The sequence below is a fragment of the Lissotriton helveticus genome, chromosome 7 (assembly GCF_964261635.1).
Source record: "Lissotriton helveticus chromosome 7, aLisHel1.1, whole genome shotgun sequence".
NCBI classification, from domain to species: Eukaryota; Metazoa; Chordata; class Amphibia; order Caudata; family Salamandridae; genus Lissotriton; species Lissotriton helveticus.
Window position 1 is genome coordinate 1,534,930,760 of NC_136068.1, and position 25,314 is coordinate 1,534,956,073.

Sequence of the window (25,314 nt, forward strand, 5' to 3'; positions counted from 1 at the left end):
GTCCCTAAAATGAGTTACTCCCCATCTTATGAGAGAGAAATTGTGTATTTAACTTGAAGCATTTTACACATCTTCCATAACAGAATTCATAGTGAATGAGTGGATGGATGGATACTCTTAATAGATTTTACTATCATCTTAGAATTTAGTTCTGTGTCATCTTGGGTTTTTACAACTTGATCTCTGGCGAGTCAGTGTTGTAATTACTTTGATGCAACATCTCTTCTAGGATGTACTTAGTGACAGAGCAATTACAAATCTTTGCAAAGCAAATTAAGCTATCATCAGTGGGTTGGAGAGGTTGCTTCAAATGAGACTTCAGATAAAGCTGAACGATGCTCATAATAGCAAGACCCGACTAATAAGCTATAAATCCAACAGTAGACATTCATTACAGGACTGTAACTACTCCGGTTGCATGTACTAATTTCACCAATCAATCTTGCCAGCTAGTAAGCACAAAACCCGGTGGCTGAACGAGCCGACAAGCAGCTACTTGATTTTACGGCCTGGATAATTGGTGACGAGTTGGGTCCCCATCATGTGTTTCGTGCCAGTCTTGCTCTTCAGCGCCTTCCTGCTCCACCATGCGTAAGTTAATTATAATTCAGTGCAGGCGAAAAGGGACTGGCCTTTCCTCTCTGCCACACCATCTTTAACACTTTCATGGCATGGAGCAACAAACACACCAGCGGACCATCGAAGTCTGATCCATTCCACATCAAAGACCCCGCTCCTGACGTGCTCCCACTGGAGCGGAGGTGATTATTAATTTATCAGTAGCCTTCCCCTGTAATACTCAATTACTCCTCTACACTACAACATACAGCACAAGGACAGTCTTACAAAAAAAAAACTATCACGCCTCTAAAATCACATTCCTCACGCTGCAGAGGAAATGTGAAGATTTGTTACTTACTGTTCAAATGGACTGGCCCTGGACGGTACTTTAACGGATTATTTTACATGTCTCATTGCCCTACAGAGTATGTTTTCTACATTTAATTCCCACCCACCACCACATCCACCACCACCACATCCACCACATCCACCGCCACCACATCCACCGCCACATCCACCACCACCACATCCACCGCCGTATCCACCGCCGTATCCACCGCCGTATCCACCGCCGTATCCACCACCACATCCACCACCACATCCACCACCACATCCACCACCGCATCCACCGCCACATCCACCGCCACATCCACCACCACCACATCCACCACATCCACCACCACATCCACCGCCACCACTACATCCACCACCACTACATCCACCACCGTATCCACCACCACATCCACCGCATCCACCATGACATCCACCGCCACATCCACCACCGCATCCACCACCACATCCACCACCACATCCACCACCACATCCACCACCACATCCACCACCACCGCATCCACCACCACCGCATCCACCACCACTACATCCACCACCGCATCCACCACCACCACATCCACCGCATCCACCATGACATCCACCGCCACATCCACCGCCACATCCACCGCCACATCCACCGCCACATCCACCGCCACATCCACCACCACATCCACCACCGCATCCACCACATCCACCACCGCATCCACCACCACCGCATCCACCACCACTACATCCACCACCGCATCCACCACCACCACATCCACCACATCCACCGCATCCACCATGACATCCACCGCCACATCCACCGCCACATCCACCACCACATCCACCACCGCATCCACCACATCCACCACCGCATCCAGTTCTGGTTCTCTCAGTTTTCGAGTTAAAAGCATAAATCTTTTTAACTTACAAAACAGTTCACGTGAACACTAGCACTCGCTTGCCATTTGCTCCCGCCCGCCTCCGAGAGCTTCACTTGAAAGGCATCCAGTCCCCCCGCCCCCTGCTTCACACCTTTGCCACTGCTTTGACACCCCCACCCTCACTCACCCTCAACACCTCACCCTCACACAGTGCAATAGGTCTCACAGGATTTTTAGTTAAAGCTTTTACAAATGTTTATTGCTTTTTTGATTTGTAATTCTTTAGCATTGGCTACAAAAAATAAAAATGCAAAAGATTTACAACAAAAAACCCATAAACAATTCTAAATGCACTAACTCTAATGCTGCGAGACCTATTGCATTTCCAATGCTTGTTTCTATCTGTTGACTTTTGCTACAATCGCCGCACTCGCGCTTTAGCTATTAACATTATAAGCTAAAGCGCGGGTGCCGCAATTGCCTAAAAGTAAAGAAAATAATTCAGTTTCTTTGCTTTTGAAGTAATCTTGTCACCTGCGTTTTAGCTTAAACTGTTTAAAGCTTAAAGCGCGAGTGCGCTGGCATGGCGAGCTGCTCCCTACCGGCTTCCGTGGGGGTCGCACAGCAGTTTGAGACCAATTTCTCTACTTTTCACCCGCACTTTAAAACAGACTGCTTACTTCAAGAGCAAAGAAATGGAAGTATTTTCTTTACTTTTAAGCAATCGCGGCACCCCCGCTTTAGCTTATAATGTTAATAGTTAAAGCGCGAGTGCGGCGATTGTAACAAAAGTTAGCAAATAAAAAAAATGTCGGCCACGTCTTTTTTGTATTGGTCGACTTTTGCTACAATCGCCGTACACGCGCTTTAGCTATTAAAATTATGAGCTAAAGCGTGGGTGCTGCGATTGCCTAAAAGTAAAGAAAATACTTCCTTTTCTTTGCTTTTGAAGGAATCTCGTCACCCGCGTTTTAGCTTAAACTGTTTAAAGCTAAAGCGCGAGGGCGCAGGCATGGTGAGCTGCTCCCTACCGGCTACCGTGGGGGTCTCAAGCAAGTCCAAGGTGAAGCCGGAGGAGGAAGACGAGGAGACCGTAAAAGAATATAGTGCTCACCAACTACAGATGGACACACAAAAGCAGACGAAAACTGTAGTTAGGCGGTGCTTTTTCTGGAAGAAACGGAAGTGAGTATCAGGAATAGCAGCCAATGAAAAGCACCATAAGAAGATCAATGCCAGAGCTAAACCAATGGCAAGCAGCAGTAGAAATTACCTTGAGTGTCACCCAACATACTAATTACTTAATGCCTCGTACAGCGCATGCGCTGCCCTATGCGAGACCTAATAAACGTTTATTTATAGAAAAGAAGACAACTGACTTGCCACTTGAGTTATTAATAAAACTGTCAAGGCAAAAAGGGTGTGGTTCACAAATTCTAAGAAAAGCCACTCAGTACAGGGATATAAAGGTCTAATACGAAACAATCCAAAATACATTTTATGTATGTGTGCCTGTGCAATAAATATAGTAGCATCAGTGACACTTTCAGCAGGGCATGAGATCCAGGATGAGCTAAGAGCTGTTCTCCTCAGCCTCCAGAGCACTTCTTTTCCTGACAGGATGCAATACAGACGAGGGTCCAGTGAATTGTAGGACCCAATCTTACCGCCTTACTACTACTGACCTATTGGCGCTGGTAGCAGAGAAGGAGATAATTAGGTTTTGGGTGCATGGTTTGCTAACGCGGGATTACTGGTTATTAGTTACTTTACCAGCTCCCAAACCAAGTCGACTGGATCGTTGGTACCTGTCATTGAGTAAAAGGCAATCTAACAATAGGTCAATCAATTAAGAACTTACACCACTCTAAATGACCACTGACCAAATTTAAGTTTCAAAGATTTAATATAAAGTCAAAGATAACTGAAGATACAAACTTCTCAAAATGAGATTCAAAAGATAAATTGGTATCACTATGAACATGAACTTTTTGAATAGTCTGAGTCTGAAAAACAGAATAATGAGTACAAATTCAAATAACATGAGCGTTGCCAAAATGGATACAAGTTGCAACCTCAAAGTCATTACAGAAAAGAAAATTCAGGTTAGTCTGTCCCTACACTATACTAAGTGACATCCCTACTTAACAAGATCTTTACCCCTCTAGGTGTCAGCCGTGGTGACTTCCTAAGAAGATCACGCACTTCTCTTTGTCTCTTCTCTGATAATGGGTCTCTCCTGATCAGCCTATCTGCCTACCCATCCGCTTCCTTAGGCTCCCAAAATCATCTGCTCTACTCTCCTCCCGGGTCGCTTTCCCTAATACCAAATCACATTTCCAATAGAAACGCCCTTTGGGACGCCCCTCACGTGGTACATATTTGCGCGGTAAACTCCATGATGGTACTCTTCAAGACCCTCGTTAAAGTTGACCTTGGTTCCCAGGCTTCTTCTCCAGTGCGCCGATACCCCCTGAAATTCCTGGAAACTCCTACAGGCCTGCGCCAAGCGCCACTGAACAAAGCCCCTTTCATTCTAGCTGATTAGGACCCTCGCACCTGCATACAGTCCGTCCTGCAGTGGGCCTCAAATTCCAGACTCCACCATATCTATAGGTCGTAAAGCACACGCGAAGCTCTGTGCTGGACACCTCTCGACTTCTCTTCTAACGAGCACATGGCACATCAAAGGAGATGACATTATCAGTACAGGCCTCCTTGATTTACATGAAGCGGGTCCCTGCACTCTAAAACATTAACTTGATTTAAACAACATTCTTAACTAGCATACGTTTCTAAAACAACACATCTATAAAGCATATATTTCAAACTTAATTCGATAATACACTTTTGGAAGAACCATGTTAACCCCATCTCACATTATTTTAGCAGCACGTTTAGATTTGCTGTGAATTGCCCTAAGGCCTACACAATATACTGGATTTTCAGAGTTCTATTCAACTCTAACATGATTCCTTTAACATGAGAACATGAGGTTTTCATATTCATTCCAACACTTCTACATTAATCTCACACAGTTATGATTATTGTTACTCTACTTAAACATTCTATACACTTCACTACTGAATATAAGACACTCTGTGTATTTCACTTCTAAATATAAAACACTCGTGTGCAAAAGCATGTTTAAACTAACTACGTGCTTGTAAATATGGTGCACTTATACATTTTTCAGACTTGTGCTCTCTCAATTCATGGTCTAAAGGCCTATATACTATACCTTCCCACACCCAGTCAGCTGCAGGTGTGGCTTGGCATAGTCGGCATGGCCTGTTTCATAGCAGAGGCTACAATTACAGTGTTTCACCCTGTGAAACATGCTGCATCTGAAGATAGTCTCCTTAATAGCACGTTCAGAGATTTCGTAAAAGAGAGAGGCCAGGGAAAATGTACTCTATCACCCCCCCTGACCTCCACACACACACACACACACACACCTCCCTTTCCAAGGTTACTGAACATGCACTAGAAATCAAAGCAGGGAACGTTTCATAATATTTGATGTGACATAGTTATATTTCTGATGATAGAAAAGAGAAATCTGGCCCGTTGCTCAGCCCTCCTGTTTTTAATCTTGTGCTATGGAGACACTGGTAAACAATTTTTAACTCATCTATATACAATTGTACTATATATCTGACAGTTTAACAAATGAAGTACATAAATGTAGACATAAGTGACAGACTAAGGAACCCATAACTAGGAGACTGTACAACCAGTGAACAGTGTTACTCTTAAATGTACAAGAAACGGAATCCACTGATGGAGCATACCACACTAGGCAGATGAGTGTTCGTCATCCTATATGAGCGCATAAATGTATACTAATTCCATTTGTGCTTCTTGTAAGTTTATGAACATTTCAAAACATAGTTGACAAGTGGGCAATTTTGGCATTTTAGGGAACATAATTTTGTATAGTGGGGTTTTGAGACAATGGGGACATTTTCAAAAGCAATACCACAGTCCCCACAATGCACTATGTTGTTGGTTGGAAAAAAAAACATAGGTATCCTATGTCAAAACTCAGAGTTGTGAAATGTAACTAGAATTTAGCTCCTTGCTTTCTTCCTTGTGTATTGTAGGCAATCACGTGCTAAACAGCCCAGTAGATTAGAGAGCAGAGACAGTCTTTCAGGCGCACCTGTGAGCACCTCACTGCTAATGGGTTAACATTGACACTCTTCAGAAAACCGCAAAAGGCATCCTTTACCAGAACAATATGAGCAGCAAAGGTTAGACTTCAAGAGGAAAAAATAAAGGTTGTATGACAGAGGCACACATGGCTGAAGTACGTTTGCCTCTACAACGCAGTCCCAACCACAAATGCGTCTTAACCACACATTCGTTCACCATGCATGCCTTTACTACACAATTGTAGTGTAAAGGCATGATTGGCAAAGGGATATGCATGGTAAAGATCACCACTCCCACGACCCCTCAACCCGCCTTAAGCCAGGAAATGCTATCCCCCTACCTCCCTGAGAACCTAAACCTACCCCACCCTGCCCTTCCCCCGCCCTGAGGTCTAATACCCTGCCCCTACCAAAAACTACCCTGACCCCAACCTCCCCCGCTTTGAGAACTAAAACGTACCCTGCGCTGCCCTTTAAACAAGCATTTGCAATACAATAGGTCTCGCATTTGCGAGAGTTTAAGCTATTGGCATTATAAATGACAATGCGTTTTATTTATCTATTTTGAAAACCAAAACATAAATAAAAGGCATTGTCATTTACAATGCAAATAGCGCAAACTATTACAAATGTGAGACCTATTGCATTGCAAATGCTACCTACTCATGCACTGCAATGCAAGCATACCATAAGAAATTAAATTGTGTAGCAAACAGCCAATTGCATGGGTTGAGCGATGATAAACTACGTTGCGTTGAGCCAAACCACTTTTTATGTATAATATATCGAATTTGTAACCATAGGTACCAAGGCACCTGCGCTGTGAAGCCAAACCGAAAACGACAAGAGAGAAACAAAATTGAGGAAGAAAGACTGAAGGAAATTAGTGGTTCAAAACATGGAATACATTTTGGAATGAAGACAAAATGAAACCGAAATAGTGAATGTGTCAAGGGGAAATGGGGAAATGGGGAGAGAAATAATGAGAGTAAACAAATTGGAAGAAAATAGGTAGGAAATGTCGAAAGAGGAGTTAGAAACTGAGGGATGAGGAAAGAGCGAGAAACCGAAAGCCAAACCCAAATTCAGGCAGGAAAGAGAAATACAAATTATATATCCTAGAAGAGGGTATGGAAAAGGGGAAGAGAAAAGTCAAAAGGCAGAGCAGAGGATAACATGTGAAGAAAACAGAAAAACAGAAGGAAAAAAATTTAGAGGAAAAAAATATGCAAAAGGCGGCCAGTAAGGGAGTGAGAGAAAAAGCGGGCAGGTGAAAAATATTTACAAGGGAATGGGAAACAGAGAGAAAAGATGGGAGGAGGAAGGATAGATTCAAATAATTTGGACGAAATGTAGGAAATATAGAAAGACTGAGATACGGGGTGAGTGAGACAGAGAGACGGGAAAGTGATCATTTGGAATAAGAAAGAGGAGAAAAAGGGACAACACAGGAGAAAGAGAGTGAGGAGCCAGCATAAAGGGAGGAGTACCGAAGGGGTGATGTGAAATGTAGAGAGGGGTGAGAAGACAAGACAAACAGAGAACAAAGGACAAAGACAGAGGAAAGATATGAGCAGCGTTTAGACAGCTCTGATCAGGCAGGGGTGCGGGAGTGCAGGTGGAGGCATGTACCCACTCCCATCCAGCGGGCAGGTAATGGGCCATTTCCTGCCAGATTATGGCGGGTTGTGCAAGAAGCACCATGATAAATCTTGCTCAGTCCTTGGCGTCTCCCTCTTTTCTGTCCCCGATCTTCATAACAACAGAATTCACTAAGAATGGTTTATGGGATGTATACGCATAACAAATATGCAGAAAGCTGATATGACAGTACTTTATACCGAACCACACTGCAATGAAAGAGCGTATAATATGTAAGACTATCTTTTTACCTACGCAAGTTTATTGAAAAATAAGTTCTGCCACACTATACAGTTTACAACCAAAATTATAAATATATTGGCTGAAAAGTCCTGGGTTTTAGAGGCACATCTGATTGTGGTCTAAAGAAATATTCCAAAACTTCCCACTCTATCTGAGCAGTGCCATATGTGCAGGTGTTTAATAAGACCAGGAACTGAATACACAGCAGGCAAATTCCCGAACATAATAGATTAGTGCAGTAAAATGTCTGTACTACAAAAAACATCACAGATGATGCATTATATGACACGGCATAGACAAATCTTGCTTCAGTATTCCTGGACGATGACGATTTTAATACAGGGGTGTGTTCAATTACTGGCGCTCTTTGAAGTTTGGAGCTGCTCATTGTAGTGTGTTCGCTCACGATGCCAAGGGAGTATTTCCCCAGAAGTAAAAGGGTGATAGTCAATGTTATCGAGGGGAGCAGAACGTTCTACAGACACAAGTATTGAAAAGAGACTGTAGTGGTGAGAAGTAAAGATGACATTTTCGATGTAATGAAGGGTATAAATATCCTTATTGTATGGAGGCAAGCTTTGCTGAAGGATAAGCATAATGAGAATCAAAGGATGATCTGTATTTCTAGTATTTTTGAGAAGGGAATTTGCAAGACCAGATGATATACAGCGAGAAATTAACGGTTTTATTTTAGTAGATAGGAGCACTGCAAATAAGAGGCATGTGGGGTATGTCCATAAACGTATCGTACAGTAGTACAATAGTACAATATAAGTAATTAACGAGCATTGGCCGCGTGACGCGGGAAGCTTGTAGTAATGTAAAAAAAGAAAAAAACACGCTGGGGATGCGTGCACGCTCACGTGAACGCAAGCGCTAGGCCACCAAAAGCCTGTGGCAGCACTTTGAAAACCCTGGTACTAAATGTCTCGCAGAGCAGCGCATCTGCTGGCTCAGCGAGACCTAAAAACTACCCCTACCCCTTCCTGAGGTCTAAAACCCTGTCCCCTTTAAAAAAAACTACCACGACCCCGCCCTGAGCCTTAAATCTGAACCCCACTGCTAAAAACTCCCCCAAACCCAGCCCTTACAATTACCCCAACCCATTCACCCCACCCTGAGACCTAAAACCCTGCCCACTTTTAAAAAAACTACCCGCCCCCGCGCCTTGAATTTTAACACTGACCACAACCATAAAATTTAGCCCCCTAAAACCGACCCCATGCCTAAAAGGTAGCCCCTCCAAATGGCCTCAGCTCCACTTACCTGTCCACATCTGGAGTTTCCTGTCCCGATGCTTCCTTTCCTCTTCCTGCCCATCCAGACACTAGAGCACTATCTGCCTTAACCACACCTATGCATGGTTAAGGGAGATGCGTGGTTCAGGCAGTCATGGTTATGCTTGTGGGGAAATGGCACACGTGGCTCTTAGCGCCCTGTAAAGGTAGTTTCCCTGAAATGAACTTTCAGTATTTCACCACAAGTCCCAAACACATCCTGACCTAGAACATGGTGCAATTTAGGTAGAACATTTACAAAACGAACCACCATGAAGCCTGTGCTTGAACAAGCAGGTGATGCCCATCAAGGGCCGAGGAAGACCTAGTCCTAGAAAGAGGTACACTCATTTGTTTCCCAACACATCAAATAAAATGTTTCTAAAGTCCTTTCACTTTTTCGGCTCTTAGAAAATATATTCCTTCATGTGGGAAGCTTTGCCAAATAGTTTGCATGGTGTAGAAAGCACTTCCTGCAACTTGGCTCACTTGGGGGGACGAGTAATAGGATGGAAGATATTAAACTAGGAATAACTGATTATAGCTATGCTCCCATGGAGGGATTACTGGAGATCCTTCTGGGATCCTGTCATATGATCCAGATGACCTTGTGCACCCAGATCTTCTGATTGGGAGTATGTTCAATCTCAGCGCTGCAAGGGGTTTGTGGAGTTATGCATAACTTCCTGTGGGTAGAATGTCTGCAACCTACCCTTGTGGGTAAAGTGGCAGAAACCCCCAAAGGTGATCCCAAGACCACTTTTCTCAATTTTCCAGAGGCCCTAAGAAAGGCTTTGACATGTCTTGGAGGGCGCGTCAGGACAAGTTATTGGACCTATCCAAGATCCTGGAGATGGTTGTTTATGCCAAAGAATCTGGGCCCTCTATACATCTTAACATGTTGACTAGTTGAGCTCAACAAGCAATTTATCAACTAGGCAATGTGCGGTATCAGCAGAGAGATGCAGATTGACCCACCTGCATATTGAACCCAAGTTAAAAAAGCCAAATTAGTAGCTATTGGGCTTCTTCTTCATAATCTATTTGAAATGGACTAGGGGGACTTTGTCAATATCTTTACGGCCTCCGGTTTCATTGCAGAAGGTTTCTAAATCTGCCTTTTTGGATGTCTTTCCCCTGAGGCGGAAGCCGGGGGCGTTGATTCTAGCTCATTTTTAAAATTACATTGCACTTAGCTCTTTATTACTGTGATTTTACTGTGTTGGATTGTTGATTTTAAAAACTCCGCACGTGTAAGAATAACATTTGCACTGTGTTGGATTGTTGATTTTAGAACTCCTACACGTGTTATTGCCCCCTCGAACCGACTCCCAGAGTGCACTTACACTTCCCGGCGCCTGGAGAAGGGGTTCGGCCATCTTGGGTGAGGGAGGGGTAGCACTGTAGCGCTGCAGCTGCTGGCCGCTTCCCGCCCTCCCACCCTACTTAACCTGGTAAGCAGCGCTGCTCGCTGACTCTACCGATGTCTTTCCCCTGAGGCGGAAGCCGGGGGCGTTGATTCTAGCTCATTTTTAAAATTACATTGCACATAGCTCTTTATTACTGTGATTTTACTGTGTTGGATTGTTGATTTTAAAAACTCCACACGTGTCTATATCATTGTAAAAATAACATTTGCACTGTGTTGGATTGTTGATTTTAGAACTCCTACACGTGTTATTGCCCCCTCGAACCGACTCCCAGAGCGCACTTACACTTCCCGGCGCCTGGAGAGAAGGGGTTCGGCCATCTTGGGTGAGGGAGGGGTAGCGCTGTAGCGCTGCAGCTGCTGGCCGCTTCACGCCCTCCTCACACCGGATATAAGGAGATGCACTACCGACCCCGCAGCGGGCGGGTGCAGCGGGCGCGCCGGGGGCGCGCCAAAGGCAAGCCCGTCTGCGCCCGTCCGCGCCTGGATCAGGCCCAGGGCCATGACCCCTGTTCGTGCTCACTTATACCATAAGGTTATTTACAACTGTAGTGCTTTATTGGAGCTCCGCCCAACCCCTTCCCCCGCTGTATAAAACATGACTTATCTCAAAATTGCATGGAGATTAACACAAAATGCTCTCACTGTGACAGTACAATTCCTATTAATAACTCTAGTACCCCTGCTAAAGTATCAAAGGACGTCAGTGAGGTGGTCGTTATGATGGCCCTCATCAATGCGCGATCCCTGGGTAAACATTGCCAAGAGATAGCCGACCTTATTATTGATCACAACTTAGATGCCCTCTATATTACAGAAACATGGACTGATGAGGCATCCGCCCCAACCTCGTAACGGCAGTCCCACCTGGTTATAATGCCTATCGTCAGGATAGGGCCAGAAAGAAAGGCGGAGGTCTAGCTATTATAGTAAGAGACCAATTTGAGGTCCGCATATCACCTATTCCTGTCACGTCTTGTGAAGCAATACATTTTAACATAAAATTCACACCTCTTTTTAACTTTAAGGGAGTGCTCTTATATCGCCCTCCTGGGACTAGAGCAGCCTTTCTCACCAATTTAAGTACCATAACGGAATCAATAGCCACCGAAGAGTCCATCACTGTTATGGGTGACTTTAATTTTTATTTAGAACAAGAAAATGATAGGGACACTATCGCCCTTACATCAGACTTAGAAATCATGGGCCTAAGACAATTGGTCATTGCCCCTACCCACCAGGCAGGACACACGCTGGATGGCATATTTTCCAACGTAGAAGGTCTACACGTAACCAAAACTCTCCCCATGACCTGGACCGATCACTCTGCCATATTTAGTAGCCTAACTATTAAAGGATCATTGAGGAAGAAGGTCTTATCCTCGAAGCCAGGTGCTTTTAAAGCATGGAAGGACATAAACTATAATGATTTAATTATTCTCCTGAACAAGACTAGTCCTGACCTATCTAATGAACCTAACACCGCAACTCGCCAATTCCATGAATGGCTGGGTGATGCCACTAACCAACTAGTTCCTATCAAATCCCAATCTAGGAACAGGAGTACACCGACTGCTCAGTGGTACACAGAGGAGTTAAGAACCCAAAAGCAACTAACTAGGAATAGGGAAAGGCAATGGCGTAGAACTTATGATATTGAAAGTAAGACTAAATATAAAGAAGCACTCGCCACATACAAAATAATGATAACTGCAGCCAAAAAACACTTTTTCTCGCTACATATAGAAAAAGCTAAAAATTCCAGTAAGAAACTGTATGACATTGCCAAAACCCTATCTGGTAACACACCGGACCTAAACCTGTCCCCGTCACAATCACTCTGCGACGCTCTGTCCGAGTTCTTCTTCACCAAGGTAAACAATATATACCAAGCTTTTACATCAGAATCTAATATCAGCAGTGCTTCCGCCCCCCCTATCATCTTGGGAAATACCATGACTAGTTTTAAAACCCTAACCACTGATCAAATTAAGGTCATTGTTAGTTCTATCAAATCGGGATCAGCTCTGGATCCCTGTCCCACCTCTGTATTCACCAAGGTATCGGATACAACTATTCCGATTATTACTCATGTCTGCAATACGATATTGAGCTCTGGGACTTATCCTGACTCTTTAAAAAACACGCTGATCAAGCCTTTGCTCAAAAAACCAAATCTAGACAAGGAGGAATTGAAAAATTACCGGCCTATAGCGAGTCTCCCTCTATTAGCTAAAGTGACGGAAAAGGCCATGAACCAGCACTTATCTGAACATATAGAAAGAAATAATCTGCTTGATGATACTCAGTTCGGTTTCCGTAAGTACCATGGTACGGAAACCGCCCTTATCAAAGCAGCGGACGATATCAGAATCATCCGTGACCAAGGAGGAACAGCACTTTTGGTACTCCTGGATCTCTCGGCAGCCTTCGACACGGTCGACCATAAGATCTTGGTCGACCGTGTCGGAAGGATGGGTGTTCAGCTTACTGCGAGAGATCTGCTAGCCTCCTTCCTGGCTAACAGAACACAGGCGGTCACACTGGGACCATACCAATCTGCCAAACTGTCGCTACCGTGTGGGGTTCCTCAAGGCTCATCCCTAAGTCCGACACTATTTAACATCTATGTGTCGGACCTTGCTACTGTCATCAAAGCATATGGGATGAGCCTAACCTCATACGCAGATGACACGCAATTGGTGTTGGCCATCAAGGGTGATGGGCAGGAGGTGGCAGAGCGTTTTCAAAATGGAATGACCGCAATTGGTGAGTGGATGGCAGGCAACTGCCTGAAGCTCAATTCCGATAAAACTGAGGTGGTCATTTTTGGAACTCTCTCCCCGGCCTGGTCTGCAACCTGGTGGCCCCCAGCTTTCGGTACCCCTCCATGTCCTACTTCTAAGGTCAGGAACCTGGGAGTAACCTTCGACGACCAGCTTAACTTCATGGCACATGCAAATAAGGTAGCGGCCTCTGCCCACTATAAACTCAGAATGATAAGAAAAATCACTCCTTTTCTGCCAGACGCGGCCGCCAAGACCCTGGTTACTTCTTTGGTTTTAACATCCTTAGACTATTGTAATGGACTCTTTCTTAATGCACAAGCTCGAGTCACAAAAAAGTTGCAGACTAAACAGAACGCGGCAGCACGCCTGTTGTCCAGAACACCTAAATTCGCTCCCATCTCAGATACCTTGAGAACTTATCACTGGTTGACCATCCAAAACAGGATTAAGTTGAAATCTCTGTGTACAGTTTATAAAGTACTGCGGGACCAAGGACCGCGCTTTCTCAAAGATCAGCTTATTCCTTATAACCCGGTTAGACAGCTTCGATCTACATCCCTTAATCAACTAGTGGTCCCACGTTCCAGAACAGTCTCCTGGGGTGATCGCCGCTTTTTAGTCGCGGCTCCTAAGCTCTGGAATACTCTGCTACAACACATAAAAACCAGTCCTTCACTCCTGCAGTTTCGAAAAAGTCTGAAGACGTGGCTATTCAATCAATAACATGGCATATCAATCTGCATGAGCCTTTAATCATTGGGGAGGGACATTGCTGTAGTCTAGTGCCGAGACGCCTACGGGTATTCGTTCGCGCTCTATAAATGTTGGTAAATAAATAAATAAATAAAATAGACGATATAGGGGATGCTTGTCAGGCCGACCCTTCTTTCAAGGTTCCCAGAGAGAGTTTTCCACTCACAGACGAGGTGGTGGTTGGTTGAATAACCCCAGAGGAATCCTCTTACCGACCAGAACAAGAAATGGCAGGCAGCTACAGAGCAAGCAAGAAGTAGATGGTAGGTGCCAATGTTACAGGTAAAGATCATACAACTTTCCAAAGTAATTTTGTGGTGGAGGATACAATGCTTTGCCCACAATAGGTATCAATAACACAAAATGCAAGGGTGCTAGATACTGTTCAGGGTTTCTAGATAGAGTTTTATGGTTCCCTGTGCAACAAACTCCACCCAAACAACTGAATCTGACTTGTCAAGAGGAGAATTTTATCACATAGAGATTCAAGAAATACTGCAGAAGGAGGCTATATTCCTACAAAACCCCAGTGCAGAGGTTTTTACAGCAATATATTTCTCATAGTCAAAAGCAGGGGTTATAAGTTAGTGGTAAAATTAAAATATTTCAATGGCTGGGTCCTCTGCAGACATTTCATGATGGAAAAGATCCATCTGCTCAGGGATCTTCTTCAGGAAAACAATTAGATGATCCACTTGGATCTCATAGATATATAACTGACTATCTTCTTCTTCAATCCATACTGGAAATTCGTACAATTCTAACGGTGAAGCCAGTGGTACGAGTTCTACATTGTTCCTTTCAGGCTATCATCAGCCCTTTCGTGTGTTACCAAGAATATGAAACCAATAGTGGAGAATCTGAGTGCCAAGGGAGTTTGTTGATCATATATTTAAATAATCTAATCCTCATCAGTGTAAGACAAGTCAAAGTTGATGATGCACTTGTCTTGGAAAATGCATCTGTTAAAGGAACTGGGAATTTTTGTGAACAAGAAAACTGAATTCAGCTCAACGTATGGAATTCTTGGAGTATCAAATAGATACAGTGAGAGCTCAACTATTATTTCCACAACATAAAATAAGGGACATCAAGAGAGAACTCACATCGGCCCTGAACAAGGAAGTGTTATTCTAGAAAATAAGAGCCAGGATTGTGGGACTGTTAGCCTTGCTTATTCGGGCGCTCTTCACAGGTTCCCTACATTAGAGGGTGCTTCTAAGTACAAAGTTCTAACATCTTCACAGAGGTCTGTCGCATGCAGACCAAATAAATCCGTTGGTAGAGGCTAGGCTCCCTAATCTCCATCTGCAAATACAGCCCTACTATTCCAGGCTTTCATATGCTGTTGCCAATGTGAGACCTCTGCCCTGGCCTCGTACGGCTATATTTGACTCACGACCAGAGTAGGTCATTGAGTCAGGTGCTGGCAGATGGGGATTAGGAAGCCAGGTGCAGCTCAGTCTCCAAAGATGGTCAACGGTCCACAACAGAGTTGAATCTCCATATCAATTTGCCTGGTGTTATTTGCAGGTTTGTGTGCAATAAAAACCTTGTTCCCTTGGAAAGCAAATTGTTGCTTTCTTTATGGATGCACAATATTTCAGCAGTCCATTATATGAACAAACTGGAAGAGACAGGGAGAAGGAGCATGCAGGGATAGCCAAGAACTTTTGGCACTTTTGCCTGCATCACAAGATTTCAGAGGCAGTACAGTATCTTCCAGAAGAAATGAATGTTGTGCCAAACTAGGACTCCAGACTACAGAGGGATGTCAGTGATTGGATTTTGCATCCTCAAGTATGGAGTCCTTGCAAAATCAATATTTTCGCTTCCCGACTGAAAAGGCAACTGGAAATTGTTTAATTATAAGCAGGTCCAAGATTGGAGCAGGAATCTCCAGTATGCCTTTTCATCCATTTATGATGATTACTTAAGTGATGGCCCAGAGAAGGAAGCAGAGAGCAGATCTAATTCTGGTGACTCCTTTGTGGATACCACAGCCGTGGTTCCCAATTCTTCTATTGATGTCATGCAATTCCCAGTTGAGACATCACTCCTTCCTAGAGAACTTGTTAGACCCAGCGGGGTTATTGCATCCACTGTTACTAGTTAATGGCTTGGAGAGTTATATGGGCTGTTGGCCAATGCCTGGATTAACACAACAAGCTGAATTGTTTATCAAACAGGCATTGTCTACCAATATCCCTAAGCTGTATTCTGCTTCCGGGGATGAGATGGGTATGTTAGAGCGATGACCGGAGTCTGGAAACAGTGAGGGCAGAGCTACAATTTGTGGTACATTTCTAAACCCTCAACTGGCTTTAGAGGGTCTATCTAACAGGTCAGTAAGCAATTTTAGATCTGCAATCTTGGCTGGTCATATACTAATTAAGGGTAAACCAATTGGCCACCACCTTGGGGTCCAGAAATTCTCTCTGGCCCCAAACAGGAGAACTTCTGTCTTTGATGAATTAAGCTTTAGGCAGTTCCCTGCCATCCAGCTGCTGACCGCACGCAAGCAGTTTTTAAACCTGTTGGCCGTGCCTTCCTCTCCCCCGGGTAGCAGCAACACCACAATCTGCGTGTCGTCCTCATATGATGTTAAGTTAAAGCCAAATGATCTAATAACTGGGGCCAGGGTGGAGACATATACATTGAAAAGAGTCGGACTCAGGGATGACCCCTGAGGGACCCCACAAGGGAGCACAAATGGGTCTGGCTCTAGATCTCCTAGGGCCACCACCGGGCTCCTGTTGGTAAGGAAAGCCTGCAATATCTTGAGAGCTTTACCCTGAATCCCACAGGCCCCTAAACGGTCCACTAATAGCCTGTGGTGGACCGTATCAAAGGCCGCGGACAGGTCCAACAGGATCAAGGCGGCTCTGCCTCCTGCATCCATCACTGTTCTAATGTCTTCTGCCGACTTAATCAGGGCCGATTCTGTGCTATGACCCACCCGGAATCCATGCTGCGATGGATCCAGATGTTGCCCAGCCCCCCAAAAAATACTCAACTGAGTATTCATTATACCCTCTATGATCTTAGCGTGCAGTGCCTGGCAATGGGCCGATAGTTGTTCAAGTCGGCCACATCAAGGTTTGGTTTCTTTAAGAGGGGCAGGATGGATGCCTGTTTCCAGCGGGAGGGAAACTCCCCACTTTCCAGCATGTTATTAAATAGTGGGGTGAGCACAGTGGCTATCGGAAATGCAGCTGATTTTGCTATAGTAGCTGGGCAGGGGTCACAAGGAGAGCCTGATTTTAGCCTCTGCAGCCGTTTCCTGACCTCCTCCTCGCTTATCGGGGAGAAGTTTATTAGCCTGATTTCTTGCCTATTAGTCTCTGTACTTCCTAAATTAACCTCTGGGGAGTTGACCTTTACTTGGTCATCCAGGGCGTTGAAAATCGTCTCCACTTTGTTCTGAAAAAATTTGGCCAGGTCCTCGCATAGTTCCTGACTAGGGGACACTGCTGCAGGTTTAGGAGCTGCCAACGATGACACAGCTTGAAAGAGTTCCTTTGAGGAATTGCTCGCCTCTTTAATGCACTTAGTGAAAAAGGAGCGTTTAGCCTTCCCAATCATCTCTTTATACACCGCCAGCTCCAATTTGAGTCTCTTTTCAGCCGCCTCGCAGTAATTTTTCCGCCAGATTCTTTCTAATTTTTTACAGATGACTTTATGATCCCTGATCTCCTCTGAAAACCACGGGTCCGATGGACATGAGCGATTTGAGTGATAGGTTTTTGGTGGTGCTAATCGTGTACATGCATTGTCTAACCAGTTGGTGTAGGCAGTCGCCGCCTCCTCTACATCTCCTGGAAGTGGCTCCATCGAGGATAATAGTAGGTTATCAAGGGCCGAACCGTCTATGTTTTTCCACTTCCTAACTGTCCTGGCTGGATTATTCACCTTACTGGGTCTGTGGGGAGGCATCAGTATGATGTTAAAAAAGACTGTGTCATAATCGGACCAGGGAACCGGGCATGTTGCCGTGACGGCTAAGTTGGGATGGTTGGAGAAAACCCCGTCTAGGGTGTGCCCAGCCTTATGTGATGGGCCTATCACCATTTGCCTTAGCTCGACCCCATCCATCAGCTCAATCAGTTCCCTTGTATCTGTGTCCAATGCACAATCCAAATGAAAGTTAAAATCCCCTAAAACTGTAAATGTCTTAGCACATACTGCTTCTTCTAGCAGATTACCTTATGCTACTTAAAATGGGGCCTTAGTCCCCGGGGGCCTATAGATTAAACAGCCTCTAAGGGTTTGATGGTCAGACAAATTAAAATTAAAAGCCAGAGCTTCTCCTAAATCTGCCGCCGCCGGCTGAAAGGTCCCTCTCACTGAGTTGTGGTAGATGATGGCCAATCCACCACCTCTCTTCCCACATCTACTCTGAACATGGCACCCATAGTCGGGAGGGGTGGCTTTGACAATGTCTGGGCCTGATGCTGCATCGGTCCAGGATTCCGTTATGAAAGCTATCTTTACTTTAGTTTCCTGTATCAGGTCCGCCAGTTCAATGCTGTGTTTGACTAGAGATCTAGCGTTTAACAGCAGGCATTTCACCGCAGCATGTTCCCACTTCTCCTTCCCTTTATCTGTATTAGCGATGGTCCTGATGGACTGCCAAAAAACCTTAGGAAGGACTTTACTGCAGCTTGGGCAGCGATATGGTGCAGGCTGCATGTTTTTGCACATCTCTAGGCCTACACAGCCTAATGTTCTGCCTTCTCCCCCTAAAGCCAACGGGGTCTCACGGTCGTAAGTATGGCAACTTACTGTGTTTGAGGCCTCTCGACCAGGGTTTCTGGCACTAGGCGCGGGTCTGGCGCGGACGGGCGCAGACTGGCTTGCCTTTGGCCCGCCTTCGGCGCGCTGCCGGCGCGTCCGCTGCGCGGTCGTGTCATCCCGACTTTTATGTACCAGGGGAGGAGAAAGACTAGACCGCTCAGCCTTGGCCCGCTTCAAGATGGTGGCCGTCCAGACGAGCGTCTAGTCGCAGTTCCCCCTTCCCAGTCTCCGCCCTGTAGGTAGCTAAGGGCACAGAACTCTAGTCAGCCTGCCCCTCCCGCCACTGAATCGGATTCCAATTAAAAAGGTAAAAATATAATGGCCTCAGTTTTAAAAGGCAGCAGCACTCAGGTCACGATAAAACATCTATACACAATTTAAAAAGCAGTATGTACTTGCTAGCTCCCGGCTCACGCCTCAGGAGCAGTCAGGTCGCGCGGTCGCGTCATCCCGACTTTTATGGACCAGGGGAGGAGAAAGACTAGACCGCTCAGCCTTGGCCCGCTTCAAGATGGCGGCCGTCCAGGCGAGCGTCTAGTCGCAGTTCCCCCTTCCCAGTCTCCGCCCTGTAGGTAGCTAAGGGCACAGAACTCTAGTCAGCCTGCCCCTCCCGCCAATGAATCGGATTCCAATTAAAAAGCTAAAAATATAATGGCCTCAGTTTTAAAAGGCAGCAGCACTCAGGTCACGATAAAACAGCTATACACAATTTAAAAAGCAGTATGTACTTGCTAACTCCCGGCTCACGCCTCAGGAGCAGTCAGGTCGCGCGGTCGCGTCATCCCGACTTTTATGGACCAGGGGAGGAGAAAGACTAGACCGCTCAGTCTTGGCCCGCTTTAAGATGGCGGCCGTCCAGGCGAGCGTCTAGTCGCAGTTCCCCCTTCCCAGTCTCCGACCTGTAGGTAGCTAAGGGCACAGAACTCTAGTCAGCCTGCCCCTCCCGCCACTGAATCGGATTCCAATTAAAAAGGTAAAAATGTAAGGGCCTCAGTTTTAAAAGGCAGCAGCACTCAGGTCACGATAAAACATCTATACACAATTAAAAAAGCAGTATATACTTGCTAACTCCCGGCTCACGCCTCAGGAGCAGTCAGCATTTGCGTGTTCCCCCGCTGAAGGCCCAGGTGCGGGCCTGTTTGATGTTAGCAGGCGAGTGTTACCCCACTTGAGGCCCAGCTGCAGCCCTGGTTGATGTTAACAGGCGCATGTAATTAGTGTACTGATCCGCCGCCTGAGCCCGGCTAGAGCCCTGGTTGATGGTAGTAGGCGCGTGTAATTTCGATGAATGAGAGAGTTCAGTAACAGCGCACAGGAGAGGCTGCAGTATCGTTACTTACCAGGCCTCCAGGTGAACGCGTTTGTCACACCCCCAGCACACGGCCACAGCAGACGATCTTCTGATTAATGTACGACCGACATGGCATGAAGGGCAGAACGTAGCACACGCCCCCATCGTTTCTAACGCCCCCAGCGTGCCCCTGGGTGCGGCGCAATTGCGTTCACATGGCATGAAGGCCGGACACACGCCCCCAGCGATTTTCATGCCCCCAGTGTGTCACGCCTCCAGCGTGTCACGTCCCCAGCGTGCCCCTTGATGCTGCGCAGCAACGTAATTGGCGCTTGTATGTACGACTCACATGGCATGAATGGCGGACACACGCCCCCAGCATTTGTCACGCCCCCAGCGTTTGTCACGCCCCCAGCACACGCCCACAGCCTATGTTGTGATGGACGTACCACACGCCCCCAGCCCACGCCCACAGCACAGCGCAGACACGCCCACAAGGGACTACTTTGCAGGCACGGTTCTTTTACCTTTTAAATGTATAGAGGAGTTGGCTTAACGGCTAAGGCGCTCGACCTCGGACCTGGGGATCTGGTTTCGAGTCTTGGTAACGATGCCAGACGTCCTGTGATTCTGGGCAAATCTCCCCGTGCACTCTGATACCTGATTCAGTTCGGGTCAAGTTCACGCTATATAAAACTCTGCAAAAATATATATATATATGGTGGCCGTCTGCATAGCCTATGTCCTTCTGCTGCAACTGCCCTTTCCAACGCTGTATTGGGTGTTGTGATTGCTGCTATGGTTATTGAGATTACCCGCCTCAAAGGTTTGGGCTCTCTCTTTATAATATTAGTATGGATAGTATGGATTTTTTGCAATTTGTTTATACATTTTTTTATCCGCCTGCATAGCCTATGTCGTTCTGCTGCAACTGCCCTTTCCAACGCTGTATTGGGTGTTGTGATTGGTGCTGTGGTTATTGAGATTACCCGCCTCAAAGGTTTGGGCTCTCTCTTTATAATATTAGTATGGATTTAAAACACTTATAAAGCACACTATCACCTTGCAGGTATCCTGGTGCTGAGGGCCTATATATTGACAAAGTTGTGATATGTTGTACTTAGTCCTGCTATAGGCCCTGCAAGATTCTAAAAGGTCTAGGAATGGAAGGCTCTGAAGGGAATGTTGTGATTCAAACTGGGCGAAGGTTGAGCTGACACACTGGTGATGGACGGGATTACTTTATGTCAAACTTAATAAGAAGAGTATTAAACAACATTTGTGGTCCATTGTACCTTTTCACATTGGCAACAAGGGTGGGTGGGATAGGACGACATCGGAAAGACATCATCAACCTCAACATCATAGAGAACCTTTTGCAACTGCATCCTGTTTTTGCTGTTAGAAGTATTTGAAGTGGCCAGGACTCATGAGGAAAAGGAATTTGAAGCAGTCGAGTGTCGTCTTTCCTCGACTATTCAGACCATATCTGGAATCCGTGAGTAACTAGCACGCAGTTACTTCAACATTGAAAAAATGTATCGTGTATTTGATGCGCATTCTCTTTTTCACGCTTCAAGCCTCACTCACACTCTCATGCTACTTTGCCCCAAATAGTAATTTTGCTGTTTTCCAAGACTATGGGGTCCGTTACGATGTCGGGCGGATTTCCACCGCCAGGCTGGCGGTGGCCACTGCCAGCCTGGTGGCGGTGCCACCGCCAGCCTGGTGGCGAAAATCCGCCCGACATCTATTGCCTAATTCCCCCCGCCACACTAGGATCGCGGAGGGGACCGTGAAACACCGCCCACCTGTTTTCCGCCCCGGTCGCCTTGCGGCCGGGGCGGAAAATGATTAATATGGAGGCGGTGTCTGTTAGACACTGCCCGCCATATTACAATGGGCTTTTGCTGATGCTTTTCCGTGGCGGCAATGCCGCCACGGAAAGGCAGGCGGAGACTCCCTGCAACGGCCCCTTGCGGGCCCCTTGGGAGTCCGTGGCTTGTGGGGTGCACATGGGGGGTGCCTATGGTACCCCCCCGCATTTCTAAGTGCAACATGGCAGGCACCGCGCGGTGCCTGTCATGCCGCGCTTAGAAAAGCACAACTTGCACTTTTCCCATTGCGGCGGGCGGAGATTTCTGCTCCGCCCGCCGCAATGGTACATATACAGGATGCGCCCGCCTGTGTGGCGGGCGCATCCTAATGCCCTGATCGGAACCCCCGCCCTTATGGCGGGCGGTCCCGGGACCCAGTATGATGGCGGGCGGACTAAGTCTGCCCGTCATCATAATGACCCCCTATATGTTCATTTAAAAAAAAATTGAAACTTAGAAATCTCACCCTCCAGAGATGGCCACGAGCATTTTTTGTACATTTGACTGCCACGAGTAAGGGAAGGTTCTTGAGACTCTAACCTTTGACCCTCACTACTACTCCCTGTCCTAGCAGAGCCCTGGAGAGTAACTTTCGAGCCCGAAATTGGAACAGGGCTGACCTTGGTAAATTTGTTGACCTACTTAAAACTTCCCCTCCCCCTGCAGCTAATTCCATCGACACCCAAGCCTAAGCTCTTACGCTTTGGCTTGAATCAGCCAGTAATGCTGTTGCCCCATTTAAGTACACTAAGCTTAAGCGTCTTCATGACGCACAAAAGTGGTTTACTGAAGATCTCAAAGCCTTAAAGCTCGAGCTCAGGCAGGCTGAGCGTCGCTGGCGGCGAGGCTATGCCGCGGACACTAAGTTGCGATATATGTCTCTGCTCAAAGAATATAAATCAGCGATTCTATCTGCTAAGACTTTTTATTTTTCACAAAAAATCGTCAACTCTACCACCAAAACCAAAAACATCTTCTCCATTGTGGAGGAGCTGTCACATCCAGACAGGGTCACTATTAAACCTCTCCCCTCCCAAGCGCTCTACGACTCCCTTAATCAGTTTTTTGTGGACAAGATTGTTAATATTAAAAAGAGCATCACTCCTGTTGGCTTGCCTCTCCCCCTTAGGCCCGACCTTTCCTTGTTATCCCCTAATCCGCAGCAACTTACTCAGATCCCCCCAATCTCGGAGGAGGAATTTTTAGCTTTTTTAAGTAAAGTCACTTCTGGGTCCCCCACTGACTGTTGTCCTCCCTTGATTCTTCGCGAGGCCTTTACAGCTTGTCCGCTTCCCCCCTTGGGACTTTTGAACATGTCCTTGTCCTCTGGTCTGGTCCCCTTTTCTTTCAAAGTTTCTGAGGTTGTGCCCATTTTGAAAAAACCCACAGCGGACCCTACGGTCATGACTAACTTTCACCCCATTTCCCTTCTCCCTTACCTCAGTAAAATTCTTGAGTCTTATGCTACCAACATTCTGAGCTCATTTATTGAACACTCCCAATATCTTGACTCCCAACAGGCCGGTTTTAGGCCCGCCCACTCTACAGAGTCGGTCATATTGTCAGTTATGGAGGAACTGCGGAGAGGGGCGGACTCTAACACCAGCCAGGTTTTAGTGCTCCTGGATTTGTTGGCCGCCTTTGACACGGTCGACCATGCTATCTTGATCGACCGTGTCAGGGAGGCTGGCATCCGGGGCACCGCTCTGGACTGGGTTCGCTCCTTTTTGACCAACCGCCATCAGGCGGTCCGGCTCTCTCAGTTTACAGCTGACAGGGTCGGCTTAACATGTGGCGTCCCGCAGGGTTCCTCCTTATCCCCTCTTCTTTTTAATTTATACCTGACCCCCCTTATCCGGTCCTTGCGAGGCAATCATGTCACCGTATTTAATTACGCGGATGACATCCAGTTGATTTTTAATATTGATTGCTCGGCGGAGTCCATTTTTGATTTCCAGTCTACTCTTTGTCACATCAGTGACTGGATGGGGCTAATCACCTCAAGCTCAACCCCGACAAGACAGAATTGGTTCTTGTCGGGGGTGCGGCCAACCCATGGAAATCCACCTTTTGGCCTGTGAGCTTGGGTCTCCCCCCTAACCCAGTCGACTCAGCCAAAAGTCTGGGAGTCATCATCAGCAATGATCTTACGATGAAGCCTCAGATCAATGCTGTAGTTTCGTCTTGTTTCTTTCAGCTCCGTAAAGTCCGGAAAATTGCCCGTTTTTTTACCACTGAGGCTCTCACCCTAGTCCTGTTAGCTCTAGTCATCTCGAGGATTGACTATGCCAATTCTCTTTATGCAGGTATCCCGGACTATTTATTGAAGAGGTTGCAGCTTGTTCAAAACCAGGCTGCACGCCTCATCCACCTTCAACCTAGGCACCAACACGTCAGTCCTCTCTTAAAGTCTCTCCACTGGCTTCCCGTGTCCGAGCGGTGCAAATTTAAGTTAGGCTGCACGATTTTTAAGTCCCTCGCCGGTATGAGTCCTTTTTTCATTTCTTCACTACTACACCCTTATGTTCCCTCTCGTAACCTTCGCTCCTCCTACCTGGCCCTACTCAAGGTCCTGGCTTTTAAACGCAAGAAACATGGAGGACTGAGATTTTCGTTTCTTGCCCCTTCCTTTTGGAACTCACTCCCTTTAAGTATCAGATCTGTCTCTCCCTATGCTCGTTTTAGGTCCCTTCTCATGACCCACTTGTTCTGTAGTGCTTACCGCTAACGCCTCGTGTCTCGCGAACTGTTTTCTCCTTGCTGCTCGAGCGCCTTACATTACTTGTACAACATCTTTTCTTTCACCCCAAGACTTATGATTACATATAATGTCTTCCTAAGCCAGGGATTGTGGGTTCATGTCCCATCTGGATGCCACCATATCTGGAGAGATTGTCCAGGATGATGAATGGAGAATGGAACAGTTGAAGGACATGCAAATACAGGAAGTACTTAGTAGGTTGAAAGAAGGTTGGTCTGATGGGGTTAGAGTGTGTGAGGAATTAAAAGGGTTTTCGCAAGTGAAAGGTGAACTCTCTATAGAGAAAGGCTTCATTATGAGAGGCGAAAGGCCAGTACACCCAGGAAAGGTGAGGATGAAACTCATTGAGAATGTCCATCATAGTCATCCTGACATATCGAAGGGAAAAGAGATGGTGAGAATGAGCTATTGGTGGCCAGGTATGGACTTGTTGGTTGAAAGGGTGGTACGCGAATGTGTGGAATGCAACAGAAGCAATACGTTTCTAAAATGCAAAACCCCGCTTATGGTTAACAGGGAGGCAGGAGGTGGACCATGGGTGG